Here is a 14,939-nt window from a genome sequence, read left to right as displayed (position 1 = left end):
ATTAAACACACATTTACGAAAATATTTTCATACATTTGTTATTATGTGAGATTTCATTAACGCTGTATACGTTAATATGTGATGGCCACGAACGAGAAGTTTTGATTCGAATAGAGTAACTTTCGCTATATCTTATTAAAGCTCTGAACGTTAATATGTGATGACCACGAACGAAATGTCTTTAAGTTCCCGTAGCGTGACATTCGGTATATGTCGTTTCGCTGTTGTGATGACCACAAGCAAGATATTGTTTTAGATTACCGTAGCGTGACTTTCGCTTATTTTCATACACGTCGTGTACGCCAATCTAAGGTGACCCGAACGGTATTCTTTTTGATTACCATATAGTTCAGTTCGCTTTATTTCATTTTGTTTTGTACTTCAATCTGAGGTGAACCAAAAAGGGATGTTTCTAGATTCCCTTACCGTTCCTGTAGGCCTCATCTTGGACGGACTCCCCATCCTCATAGCAGGGCTTGCAGCACTTCTCGTCGATGGCAGATTCATTTGATTGAAGCTCCTTTCCAGGTTCTTCCATTTCATTACCTGTGTAAAGAGAATTATTAAATGTAGAAATGTTAATTACAGAATCAAGACCAGCAGTAAATAACTCATGTTATATGTTCTATCAAAAACTAAGACATAACACGAATTACACGTATAGACTAGAATACAATAATTCCAAATAATAACCTTTGTATATAGCACCAGTTTTTAAATTTGATTGAAGGGTTATTAATGAGCTTCCAGTGTGTTGTTGCAGTGACTTCAAGTGATGGTACCGTCATTCTTCAGTAAAATATGGACATATAAAATAAGTACTGTTAGTTGATGCTTTGGTCAATTAAGTTGTTGAATGATTGATGGTTTGTGAAATGTTTCAAAAGAGGTATTTCTAAAGTGCATCCCGTGCTCTGTTTTTCATTTATATTATGCAATACAGACTAATTTAAAGAACATCCATGAGTATTTTGGAATAATTTTGTCGTTTGTTTTTAAATTTACAGTAATGGTTTGCTCGTGTGTGCGATATGAAAAGGTATCAGGTATTTTTAAAGTTTCAACACTCTGAATTTTATCCTCAGACTGTTTAAGGCTTCATTATTTTTCTCCGTTGAAAAAAGCATGTTATCAAGGCTACCATCAAGTCATACGGATTTTACAAAACAAAAAAGGTCTGATCAGTTTATACTAATTTCTTTTATCTCGATTGTGATTAAAATTGATAACTTATAGAATCACTCTGTACTCCGTTTCCTGGGTATGAACCATTACTGTTTTCTATAAGCACCTTCTAAACCACTAGACCACTCTCACCCATTAAGATCTGACTGACATTAATAGGTCTTATATATTAAACATATATTATACACCATGTGCATTTTGTACACATTTTTTATATGTAATCTGTGTACAATATACATACTTTCCTAACTATTCTATGTGAAGTATTTACACTATAATAAACCATTTATTTGGTATATTTAAGTTTATTTTAACAAAAAATGCAAAATGGTTTTTCGGTTTATTATACATATAACCTTTTCCTTCAATTACATTTTGCTATGCATTAGGAACAAACGTGATATCCTATTTAAAAAATTAGGCCATAAAAACATGCTCAAATCTTAAAAAATAATAAACAAAACTATAATTTCGCCAAGTAGAGTAGTGACATATCGTGTGCTATTACAATGATACAATATATTGATAAGGCACATTGTGCACGTAAACCAATACAAGCTATGCATTCTAATATTGGGTTTTACAACCTGAAAAGACAGACTTGTGGTATAATACAAATTTAGCTGTTATAGCACAGCATGCCAAATGTGTCTCGCCTAACATGGCGCCACTTCTAAATTATTTTACTGTATGGTTTATGAAAATAAAATTAAAATCATTCTGAAATTTTCGTAAAAAAAATAATAATAATTATTATAATGCAAGAGTTCAGGCTAACGCGCGTGCCGTCACGTATATCATTTTGCACTGGGACGGAAACACATTATAAGTATTATTAACACATAACAATTTGAAATCTTAGGATTTTAGAAAGAACCATTTCTGCTGCTTTATTTTGTTACGAAATATGAAACTTAAGATCCGTACACAAAAGCTGATGCGTCAAATGAAAGAAAACAAAATCACGACAGTGTATTTAAGGGGTATATTGGAGTCACCCTGTGGCTGATCGGTCGGTTGGCTGGTCGGTCCATCGGTCGGTCCGTCATGTAATAGGTCTTGTCCGGAGCATAATTTAAACACAACTTAATGTGATTTAAATAAACTGCATACGATGGTAAAGCACTATGAACGGAAGTGCAGTTTACAAGAACTAAATCTCTTTTTTTCAGCTTATTACTTTGCCCTTTGCCACTTTTTCTTCTCAGGAACATTGCTTAAAAACTACCTGATGAATTTAATTAAACTTCGTTCAATGGTCAAGCACAATTAGAGGAAGCGCAACCAAAAGAACCATGGCTATGTTTAAGCTAACTACAGAGTAATTGCCATTTGTTACATTTTCTTGTCAGAATTGTTGGTTTCTAGTTTCTAAGTGTATTTTAATTAAACACACATTGGTTAAGCATGACAAGTGGATATGAAGTGTAGAATAACCCGCGAGTTATGGCCTCTTTTTAAAGCAATAGTTTGCCATTCCTGTATCAAGTGGAATTCTTGCTTATTCGTCACTCCTGTGTCAGTTCTACTTAATTAAGAATCGCTTAAAATAGCTTCAAGTCATAAGCCGTATAAAACACTCTTTATAAAAGCTAACATGAACACTCTAATAATCATAATACACTATGGGACTTATATTCAAATTTTAAAGACATTACCATCAATTATTTAAAGATACTTGTTTTATGTTTTGATAATGATTTGCTAACATAAGCTTTAAACTATCTAAGTTCCCATTTTGAAATTTCATTCTAACAATGTATAACCTATTTAATACATAATGGGTAACTTACATAAAAAACTATGCGAAAAATCAATTTAAGGCTCAGTGGCAATTCCCCTCTTACATTTTGATGACGATCAAATATTAATTTAAAATCATTCAATATTACTCTCTTATAATCTGTAAACGTCTTGTAATACTATAGCATGTGTTGCGATTTAAAATTTAAGAAAAACTTCACCTATCAGGCAGAAGTTGGAACCTGAATCGGTACCTTTTATTCAAAATCCGCCATTTTGTTTGCCATGAAACATTTTTATCACTTCATGTTTGCATAAACCAAATTACCCCCCCCCCCTTAAATTACAGTGGTGATAACGAAAGTAGCAAAACTTGTAATTATGTATCATGAAATATTCCATTTACGCTCAATTTGCAAAATCATTAGTATATACTTGTATATACATGTATAAAGACATGCTAGACTCTTATTATACATCAATTATTAAAAATACAATAACAAGCATCTGCAATTCCATTATGTCATTATCGCACTTTAAAGCATGGAAAATAAGAGCCCAGTTTAGCATGCATAATAACCTGGTATTGTATACTGCACACTGTTCAGGATCAATACACGTTTTATACAATTTATTTGTAAGACTCTCACAATATGAAATTTAAATATCACTATACCAATATTTTAGTTGTAATGGGTTAAATAAAAAATCATGACATTCAAAGGGACTCATTTACAGAGTTTGTGTTTGTAACGTTATGCGAAATTGTACTTTTTCTTACTTTATAAACAAACACTATAACAGTAATAAGCCGATACTCGTATTCACAAAATTTGTAAATCGAAGTCTATAATTATTTTATTTGCGATAGAGTTTAAAACTGTTCTGGGCAAATAAAGTAATTAATGTCACAAGTTAACATACAGTAGATATCTTGTTATAATTTGGAATATGTATTGTCTTTGAAATAAGCATTTTGTTTACATTTTACACGAATTTGATTAGTTTGAGGTCAGCCTCGCAAGGCGTTCTGATAATGTTCCATTCACGACATTGCTGTTGATCATAAGGGTTTATATTGATCCACAATTGTTAAATCAGATAATTGTATACTCATGCGCGTGTTAAAAATAAAGTAACTATTGTTTATATGTACTTTACCAAGAAATACAATAAAATAACTAAGTTAGTTTGCATTTCATAAACATATTATAATATTTTTATGATTTTTAGGCAAAAAGGGTTAACGGAATGTTCCGATGTGATCGTGACGTTTCCATATCATAAGCCGTACATGCTTTTTACCCAGTTTTATCCAAAAACATGCTACCAAAGGCTATCGTCAAAAAAGTGATGTTTCAATGATGTTATATAACCTTAAGGTGTATGGCCCTTTGCAGTTGTGTGAAGCATAAAGTGAACTGAATCAAGGTTATTGGAGTTATAAGTGAAAATCCCAACTAGCTCTTAACCTATAAGCGGATGTAGTCTTAAAGTTTGAACCTAATTTCCCTAGTCAATCAGGGGCCAACATTGGTATTTATTGCTATATGGTGTATTGTAACCTAATTGCATGATGGCCTGGCCTTCAACAATTATATGAAGTACTGGGTAAATTGGATGAACGATGAAGGATAGTGAACATTCTAAGATGCCCTAAAACTTTCTTATAGTCAAGCTAAAAATTGTTACCGGTAAAGTTTCATTTTAAAGGTAAAAAATGGTAAGTTTGAATGTTTGTTTGAATAAGTTTTCACCAAGAAGTTTTTTTAAGAAATTATGTTATTTTAGAAACATATTTGTTTCAGACCCACTACTTTTCTTCTACTCATAGGTTTAATTGACAGATAACAAATTTCGTACACATACCTTTGTTATAAATATAAAGCATCAGCAGATAAAACAAGAACTTACACAATACAATTAAACCACCTTATACGAGATAAACTAGATACAACAACCAGGTAAACAAAACATCTGTCGAAAATGTAGTTGACCTGTCTTTTTTAATTGTTTAGGCAACATGAAAAAATTGGAGTTATTTATATAAATTTATTTTACAGATTCTGTATACAAATTGTGAATTTTTGAACTTTCCACAAGAAAAACAAACGTTGATAGATATGAAAATATTTTTTGAATATTTCAATGAAATCTGTCTCCATATCCATTCTTATAAAGAGGATCTAAGAGATTTGTATAGAAACAAATTCAATCCTTATGCTTATCAAAGTGCTTTTTGCACAAAATGCATTTCTTATGCAATATATCATTTATCCATCAAAAGATGATGACATGTTTGTCAAATCTGCATGATTTCATTGTTTAATATTGATGTTATCATGTCCAAGTAACCATCATGTAGATCGATGACGTATTGTTTTCTATAGTTTCCTATTGCACTGATAAAATATTGATAGAGCGTATAATGCCTGTATTCAAATTAAAGCTTTTCATGCAAGTATTGGTATTTTCAACCTGAATAGGCATACTTGTTATACAATACAGATCAGTCGTGCTTAAAAATAATTCCCTCTTATCAGTTCTTTCACGCGGAACAACTCACTAACACAGGAGACACATAAGAGTTAATGATGTACAAATTAGTACAAATCTAAAGGTAATGCAACATCAACCAGAACGTCCCATATATGTTACGCAACAGCAACCTGTACAGCTCATAGATGCCATGCAACGTCATAAATAACTGCTCATATAGGTTAAGATCAGCAACCTGTACTGCTCATAGAGGTCATGCTACGTCATAAATAACTGCTCATAGAGATTACGCAACAGCAACCTGTACTGCTCATAGAGGTCATGCAACGTCATAAATAACTGCTCATATAGGTTACGCAACAGCAACCTGTACTGCTCATAGAGGTCATGCAACGGCATAAATAACTGCCCATAGAGGTCATGCAACGTCATCAATAACTGCTCATATAGGTTACGCAACAGCAACCTGTACTGCTCATAGAGGTCATGCAACGGCATAAATAACTGCTCATAGAGGTCATGCAACGTCATCAATAACTGCTTATATAGGTTACGCAACAGCAACCTGTACTGCTCATAGAGGTCATGCAACGTCATAAATAACTGCTCATATAGGTTAAGATCAGCAACCTGTACTGCTCATAGAGGTCATGCTACGTCATAAATAACTGCTCATAGAGATTACGCAACAGCAACCTGTACTGCTCATAGAGGTCATGCAACGTCATAAATAACTGCTCATATAGGTTACGCAACAGCAACCTGTACTGCTCATAGAGGTCATGCAACGGCATAAATAACTGCTCATAGAGGTCATGCAACGTCATCAATAACTGCTCATATAGGTCATGCAACGTCATCAATAACTGCTCATATAGGTCATGCTACGTCATAAATAACTGCTCATATAGGTCATGCAACGTCATAAATAACTGCTCATATAGGTCATGCAACGTCATAAATAACTGCTCATAGGGGTCATGCAACATCATAAATAACTGCTCATATAGGTCATGCAACGTCATAAATAACTGCTCATATAGGTCATGCAACGGCATAAATAACTGCTCATATAGGTTACTCAACAGCAACCTGTACTGCTCATAGGGGTCATGAAACGGCATAAAAAACTGCTCATAGAGGTCATGCAACGTCATAAATAACTGCTCATAGAGGTCATGCAACGTCATAAATAACTGCTCATATAGGTTACGCAACAGCAACCAGTACTGCTCATAGAGGTCATGCAACGGCATAAATAACTGCTCATATAGATTACGCAACAGCAACCTGTACTGCTCATAAAGGTCATGCAACGTCATCAATAACTGCTTATATAGGTTACGCAACAGCAACCTGTACTGCTCATAAAGGTCATGCAACGGCATAAATAACTGATCATAGGGGTCATGCAACGTCATAAATAACTGCTTATATAGGTTACGCAACAGCAACATGTACTGCTCATAGAGGTCATGCAACGTCATCAATAACTGATCATATAGGTAATGCAACTTTAATCAGGTAGGCAACCGTAAACTGAATTAATCATAGAGATAATGTAATGTCAATTCAGTATAACTCATTAATGTTATCTTGATGTTCGATAGCTTACAGAACAGAGTAGCTTGTATGAAAATTATTAACATGGCATTACCTTGTGCTTCTAAACCGAGTTTGCGTTGTTGGCTTTAAATAGTGTCACTGTAATTTATTTTACCCTCATTGTCCTTAAACACACGAGAATTACATGAAAAAAAACTTATTCATGTTTAACACATCTACGTTTGACATTCGTTCTAACTATACGAATTTTCAACATAAATATTATTATGGAAGGATCTTACTCAATCCATTTGTTACCCAATAATATCATGAAATTTTACCTCGTACTAACAGTTGTTCCTTTTTATTGATAATAAAACGATTTTATAAGCGATATTCACACCGGTATTGAACTAAGTTTATTTCACCTACTAGGCCAACATGAAACACAATTTATGGCAACTTTTCCATACGCTTTTAAATGGATATGAATCGATACCACACTTGAAGATTATTGAGCGTCTCTTTGTTTACGATTGAATTGATTTGTATTATTTGTATGTGTTTTTATCTTAAAGTGGAATCAATGGCAACTTTGTTGAAGACATGCTTTCAGAATTCCACAAAACTGATCATATCATTTTTTGTTTATTATAGCAGTATGAATTGTAGGTCAGTGATAGGGCATTTAAAACCTTATACTATTAAACTTCCAGTAGGCAGCAAATGGTAGTGAGTTTCAGTTTGCTATAAGAGGTTGTCTAAAATAATTAAATATACGTGTTAAACGGGATGAACATAAACTACAGTATTGAAGTTCATAACATATTGCTTTTCAAAGTCGCAAACAAACTATGACGTGCATAATATTTCAAACCCGTTGAAAGGATGTAATCAATTCCTTTCCTTAACCTTGACATTTTCAGCGAGCAATACAATATAGCTTGAGCTATTAAGGTATCAATGAAAAAGGTGATGAAGATATTGTTTTTGAAGCAATTAGGGCATATTATATCAGGTAGAATGGTCCTTACAATTATTACATTACATTATTCTTTTTTTTTCATTATAGCCGAATTAAGTATAGGTTTTTGATTGTCAATATAACTTACACTTATCACACTAATCGTAGCCAGACGCATGTCGCCCGACAACTGTATCTTGTTAACGCCGTTTTCACAAATTATCTCATTTCGCAATATGATAGATCCATGTTTAAGCGTGATCATAATGGTACACTTGTTCAAAAAAGCTACACACTAGAAATTTAATTTATGTATGGTTGGGTTCAAAGATGGAACCTTTTCGAAGGTGAATAAATAATAAAATTAGTTTAAAGGGTGGTTCAGATATATGAATAATACATTAGGAAGAGGCAAACATCAAAAAAATATTTTGCATGTAACATATACTTTGAACCTCATTAAAATGTTAATTACATTGTGTTCGCGTTTTAACACATCCAAACTTATATGAAAGAGACTAAGTAGTTTCTCTTTGATTAAATTGTGTTCTGATAGGAATCTAGTACAAATAATCATGTAAAACTAATGGACGCTTTTGTGTGTCGCTCAATTATCCGCGTCCTTATTCTTTGTTTTAAGCTTTCTTAATAAAGGCACTTCTAATAAATGATATTTCAGCTTGTTTTGAGCCTGTGTTTAAAATCAAAATATTGAAAACCAGTTAATATTTTTCCTGATTGAACTAACAACGCATGAGCCATTCCCTGAATTCAGTATATGCTGACAGTCGTTCACGTCAGCTATCTAGTCTGTTTTGTCTCTCTGTTGTATCGCAGTGCATACTCTGTAAGCGGAGAATTATCGCAGTGCATACTCTGTAAGCGGGGAACTATCGCAGTGCATACTCTGCTGCGAGGAACTATCGCAGTGCATACTCTGTAAGCGGGGACCTATCGCAGTGCATACTCTATAAGCGGGGACCTATCGCAGTGCAAACTCTATAAGCGGGGAACTATCGCAGTGCATACTCTGTAAGCGGGGAACTAGATTGCAAACGTTAGTCGCAAACACATTTGGTTAAGTTTAACTGAACAACTCAAGGCTGATCTTTCATTTTACACAAATATGCCCATTGTATCTTGTCGGCCCTGTCTGCGCAATTAAGCCCTGATATAGAGGTAATGTTATGTGGAACAGAACTATTCATAGCGACATTGCAACCAGTACATTTCAAAAAGGCAACAAGAACTGCTCATATAGATAATACTACGCATCCCGTTCATCGCATAGATTTTGAGCAACGTCAGCCTGTTCTCTTGATAGAAGTAAGTAACGTCAACCAGTATATCTCATAAATGATACACATCATCAACCATAACATTGCATAGAGGTAAAGCGACGTCAACGAGTACATTTCATAGATATTACATAATGATATCTGTACTGTTTCTAGAAGAAATATAACGTCATGTATATCTCATGTAGATGTAAGGCAACGTCAACCAGTTGATTTCAGAAGTACTGATGCGTCAACCTGTACTGTTCAAAGAGGTAATTTAACAACAACCAGAACTGTGAATAGAGGTAATAAAACGTCAATCAGTATATGTCATAGATGTCGAGTAACGTCAACCTGTACCGTTCAAAAAGGTTATGGAACGTCAACCAGTATTGTACAAAACACATTAATCCGTACATCTCATACGAGTTTCTCAACATCAACCATTACAATAAATAGAAGTGAAGTAACGCCAACCAGTACTGTGTGAAGTTGGTTATGAAAAAACGCAAATCAGTACATCTCATAGATGATATGCAATGTCAAAAAGTACTGCTCTAAGCGGTAATAACACGTCAACCAGTATTGACGGACGCCACGTTGAAAATGTATTACAAAATGTTTTGGCAAAGTATTTTTGTCCAAACTCTTTTTTAAGCGTTTTACAAAATGTCGTTGTTAACAAACGTCTGTCTAGTTAACCAGCGCTAAGTTGTTTTCCATACAGATGATGTTGGCTGAGAAGAGGACCATGTCGATTCTCTCCGGCATGTTGTTCAATCATGCTAACATAAGGAAATTTGGAAACAATGAAATTTAAATACGTTTTGGTGGCATGCCCCGGCTGTTCTGTACACTTAAATCTATCGTTTATACGAATTTAATTATCTGTTACAATCTAAGACATTTTATGGTTTACGAACACGCTGTATAGAAAGGAAATACATACCCAAACATTGTCACATTAAACCAAATAACGCACGTGTTACATTCAGGCAATACTTTACGATAGGAAAAGTTATGTAAATTGATATGATAAATACTGTTTAAATTTCGTTGATATACATTGGCAAATGTTATTCTATATATACCCTCAACTATTTTATGTCACTATTTAAACTTATGTTAAGTACATTAATTAACAAAATTATGACATGTACAGTACATATGTTTGGTTTAAATTGCCATTGTCTCAGATTTTTTTTCGTTATATTCGTTCGACAGGAAATTGAGACATGAGTAATATTTTATAAACTTGATGCATGCGCCTTGATACTTGTATACATTTTTCCAATGTCAGAACCTTCAAATCTAGAAATAATATGTATGAAGCATAAATAGATTTCCGCCAAATAAATATGTCATCTGCTGGGAGAGTATTCCTTTGTAATGGAACTCAATAATCATTTACAAGTGGAACTTTAGTGTAAGTAAGATACTGTATTTAACACATACATTTCATAATCGAAAAAGACACTGTTAATTCAAATCATGACTGGCTTAGGCGATGATTTATTTGCGAGCATTATTATCATTATGATTATCATCACCATCCTTCGTAAAAATAACAAAATATACAGATTTGGAAATTTATCTCACAACAATTGATGGTTATACAAAAAATGGAATCAATAGATTTGATCGTTTATGTTCAAAATATGTATGTGACTCATTATACAAATATTTTGCTTGCTAGTCTAAGAATAGAAACTTGTGAAAGTATGATGTAAAAAATAAATACATACGTTTTACAAATGTCGTATAACATCCATGACACTTTCGAATAGAGCACTAAAATCAAGCTTTTCCCGTTATTTGCTTCGCAAATTTGCAAAGTGTCTCATATTTATTTATTTAAAATGGAACATCAATTTTGTGTCAACCATTGTCCATGTTTTCAAAAATTGAGGATACTCTTTGCAATACCTGAGTCGAAATTGAATACCTCAATGACTGCCAGTTTAACAAAAATAAGACAAATACTAAACTTCCGGGTTTGATTTTTAAATATGACAAATGAATAGTAGCATAAAAACAAAGAAGGATAAATAAGGATAAAACTAATAATGGCAAAACGTATTTTATATTTGAAAAGTCTTACCTTTCCAAAATCATGTTTATCTTACCTGTAATTCAGCGGCCATTACATCACCGCAATATCATGATAAAGGGAAACGAATCCTATTTACCAAACATTTGCTACTCCCGAGTGGCTCATAATTTAAATTGTATTTAAATACATCTGTCTTCCGTTTTTAAATAATTCCTTTATCGACGAATATATAAATTGAATATATATACAAATGTTAACCTACTTAAACTTCAGTGCGTTTGAAGGACACTATCGATTTAAAGTAAAGATTCATTGCACAAACTTCGGCTAGAGGATATGTTGGGATATATTTGATCAAACTTCGTTTAACTTATATTCCTAACAGCGACATGATTATCAGTTATGTTTTTTTAACTAAACACACTTTCTCTGGAACGTTATCCAGGATGTAAACTGATCAACGCTTCGCATGACGTTTGGTCTGTTCATCTAATTATCTCTGAAGTTTACTATAGATTCAGAGAATTATTCGAAAGTTTTTTGGCCTGACATAAGACAATTTGCCATACAGACAATTTGGTGCCAAATAAGAAAATGCAACACACTTGCTAACTTGTTCAAAAAAAGATAAACTCTTCAAAACCAATCGCTCGGTCCCGCTTGGCATACCGTTATCTTCATCCCGTTTCTTCTCTTCGTCTATGCTTAGAAAATCTGTTTTTTTTTCTCCGAGATATCACAATGCCCCCCATACGTTGAAGATCTGACATCTATAACATTCTTATCTTGATGCTTTTTAGTATTTCAAGCATTTTTTCGAAAGGTTATTATGTATATAAAAAGAAATAGCAGTTGTCCGAGCCAGTGCATTTGTTAGCCACACTGAGCGTTCAGTGATAATTTTTAATCATTTGATAATTTGCTATGTATCCCTGAAACGCCATAAGAGTATCTAATTTAGTTCCATAGTGGAAACCTTTAAACATGACATGCATACAGATTAAAAAAATCGTGGCAAAAGCCACCACATGTACCTGAAATGATCAGTGCTCACTCAAATTTGGCGTTGTACATTACTTTCATAGAAGTATATTCGCGATAACTTGAACAACGTGATTATCAGTCATGTTTAATACATGTACATGTATATTTTCCCCAAATTTACATATAGGAATAGGTTTTTCTCTGTGCTGTGGCGCGAAGATACAGGGATCACCCTTCTTGCATATCACACACGGTTGGTCCGTATTCAAAAAACGTACTAAATTGGTCTCCTTCTAAAGAATTTTATCAGGGAAAATTATAAAAAGTAAACACATTAAAATGAAAGAAATTGATTTCACTTGATAATCAATATTGTTTCGAATGGAATCAGGATTGACTAAAGGCATGATTGAAAACATATAAGAGGGCCCCGTCACGCGACATTGTTAACACTTTACTTAATTAGTATAAAGTTATCAAACCGAGAATACTGACGTTTGTCTACTATTAATTTGGTTACACGAGGGAACTTCCATAAAAAAGTATAATCATAAGATATGATATAATTGCCAACGAAATGAGTGACTGCAATCAAATATCGCACCAACAAACACTGTATGGTGTGCAAATGTGACAAGTGTCGGTGTTGTTCTTTCTGCTACATGAACTGCCATTGACCGCCGTATGCTAAGATAATCATCAATCTTTTCATTATCAGAACACTATGGAATTCATCAAAATGTAAATAATATACTTATGTCAAAAGAGATATGTTTTGAAACACTCGAGTTGATATTATGTTCTCTATGATAAATGACCGAATATTTTGTTTTATATGCAAATTTGCCAATAACTGTTTAAGTAAGTGAACTAGTGTTTTAATGTTGTCTTGTGAATCCTGACTTGGAAACGCAACGGTATTTATGCAGATATTTAGTCATGTACATCAATATCCTGATACAAACACATTGTGATCACCATCTTCATAGTTTATGTTATTTAAACATATCTATTTTATGAAAATGAGCAAGTCACAACATATATTACATTCTAAATACTTAGGAATTTGATTGAAATGCTTATAAAGATCATCTTCTTCTGTAGAAAGCAGTTCAATTTACTAATATGGTTGTCTTTTAAGAATTAGTGCATTTATAAATAACACATCAAAATACATCTTAAATAGAGGCTATTAATATATATGTTGAAGAAGCCATTGCTAAAAGGCAAGTAAGAAACATATATTGAGGCACAGGAGAAAACAAGGTTTAATAAAATCTCTTGAAGTTCATCAATAATAAGTCGAAAACAACTTGTATGTATATACATAATATAATAGCTTATTCTCTCACATTAAGCTAGAGAACATGTTTGCACTTAGAGTACTCCCTTATTCCGAATTGCTCCAATCCAATGCAGGAAGAACAAACTTGTATTATGAATAAAAAACTAAAAGGTATGACATCACATTAAAAACTTCCTTTGATGAGATAATTTGTAACATACGTCCTCTTTCAAATCTCAAATCCAGGACCCTATCATCTTATTTAATTAAAATGTTTGCTTTAATTATGTTTCGATCTGTAGCAAGCCTGGGTAGCACGCCTTCGGAACGTCAACCCACCACCACTCACGTAACGATGCGCATCCCATCGCTAAGATGTGAACCTATGGCCATGAAACGAATCCGTAACCGCTAGTCGACAAGGACCTCAATTGACGATATGTTTTATATAGTTTTATACGTGTACACAAGCTATTTTGGAATAATTTAAGACAAAAATTGGACAATCGTGATATAAATTCGAAATGTGAGAGGTTCCTGACTTCCGTTTAAATCTGTTTGGCACGATCACATAATGACATGTGCTAACAAGTATAAATCATACTTTCCATAGCATTTTAATAAAATAATGTGATACAATTGTCTGAATTGCGCAAAACTGCAAAATAGCTGCGCGAAGAACCTTTGCGCTGGGATTATTACGATAAAAGCTTCAAAGGATATGGACGTGTCGGGTCTGCCAAGCACGGAAGTAAAGACCCTATAACTTTCGTGTATGGGTACTCGTGCAGTTGCAGTCTATGGGATGCGTTGTAACAACCTGCCAATTACGGTTACACGCAGAGAAAACTAAAATGAACTTAATAATTCAGGTTAGTGATACGATTTCAAATTATAGTAACTTCCCTCCACGTGCTTTGTCACATCAGTATTTCGTTAAAACATTTATTATGTAAACGTTAGATTTAAAAGCGCCATAATCAAGATAATTATCGACATGATACCATGATTTATTGTAGCTTTACACTATACTTGACCATCAGCCTCCAGCTAAGATTGCAATTTGAAATTTTGCAACGGTGAGTTTCAGCTTTATTCTTAAAAGAAAATCAAAAAATGAGTATAGTTCTATTTAAACTCACAGCAGATATCAAACATGTTCATTGCAATATGTCGATTTTATAGTGATGAATAGTCTATGCATAATTCCAAAGGCACAAACGCCTTGTATTTCTATTCTTTAAGCCCTATGTTTTGTAGACGTGGTTCCGTTAAGATATAAGAAAAGGACAACATCCAAAAAAACATTACACCTCCACTCGTCGTGAACGCTACAGTTGTTTTCACTTTCCGCGAAACTGAAACTTGTCAGCTTTAAACAGCAGAAGTTGTTTTTAAAAG

General features: G+C 33.5%; 1 protein-coding gene across 4 annotated transcripts in view; it reads right to left on the bottom strand.

Moving 5' to 3' along the window:
• LOC128238472 (intermembrane lipid transfer protein VPS13D-like) overlaps positions 1-11,370 on the bottom strand; it is a 91,826-nt gene extending 80,456 nt beyond the window's left edge. Inside the window, exons 1-2 of one of the 4 annotated variants that reach the window (XM_052954429.1) lie at positions 11,343-11,370; positions 427-546 (exon numbers count right to left, since the gene is read on the bottom strand). The gene's annotated coding sequence lies outside the window, so the exon portion shown is untranslated. Of the gene's footprint in view, positions 1-426; positions 547-7,313; positions 7,386-10,961; positions 11,121-11,317 lie in introns of those variants that run through there. The other 3 variants (XM_052954428.1, XM_052954427.1, XM_052954430.1) reach the window with 3 other exon arrangements.
• Positions 11,371-14,939: the final 3,569 nt, after the last annotated feature.

This window comes from Mya arenaria, chromosome 6 (genome assembly GCF_026914265.1).
Source record: "Mya arenaria isolate MELC-2E11 chromosome 6, ASM2691426v1".
NCBI classification, from domain to species: Eukaryota; Metazoa; Mollusca; class Bivalvia; order Myida; family Myidae; genus Mya; species Mya arenaria.
The sequence above is the reverse complement of the archived record's forward strand: the minus strand, read 5'-3'. Positions and strand labels throughout refer to the sequence as shown.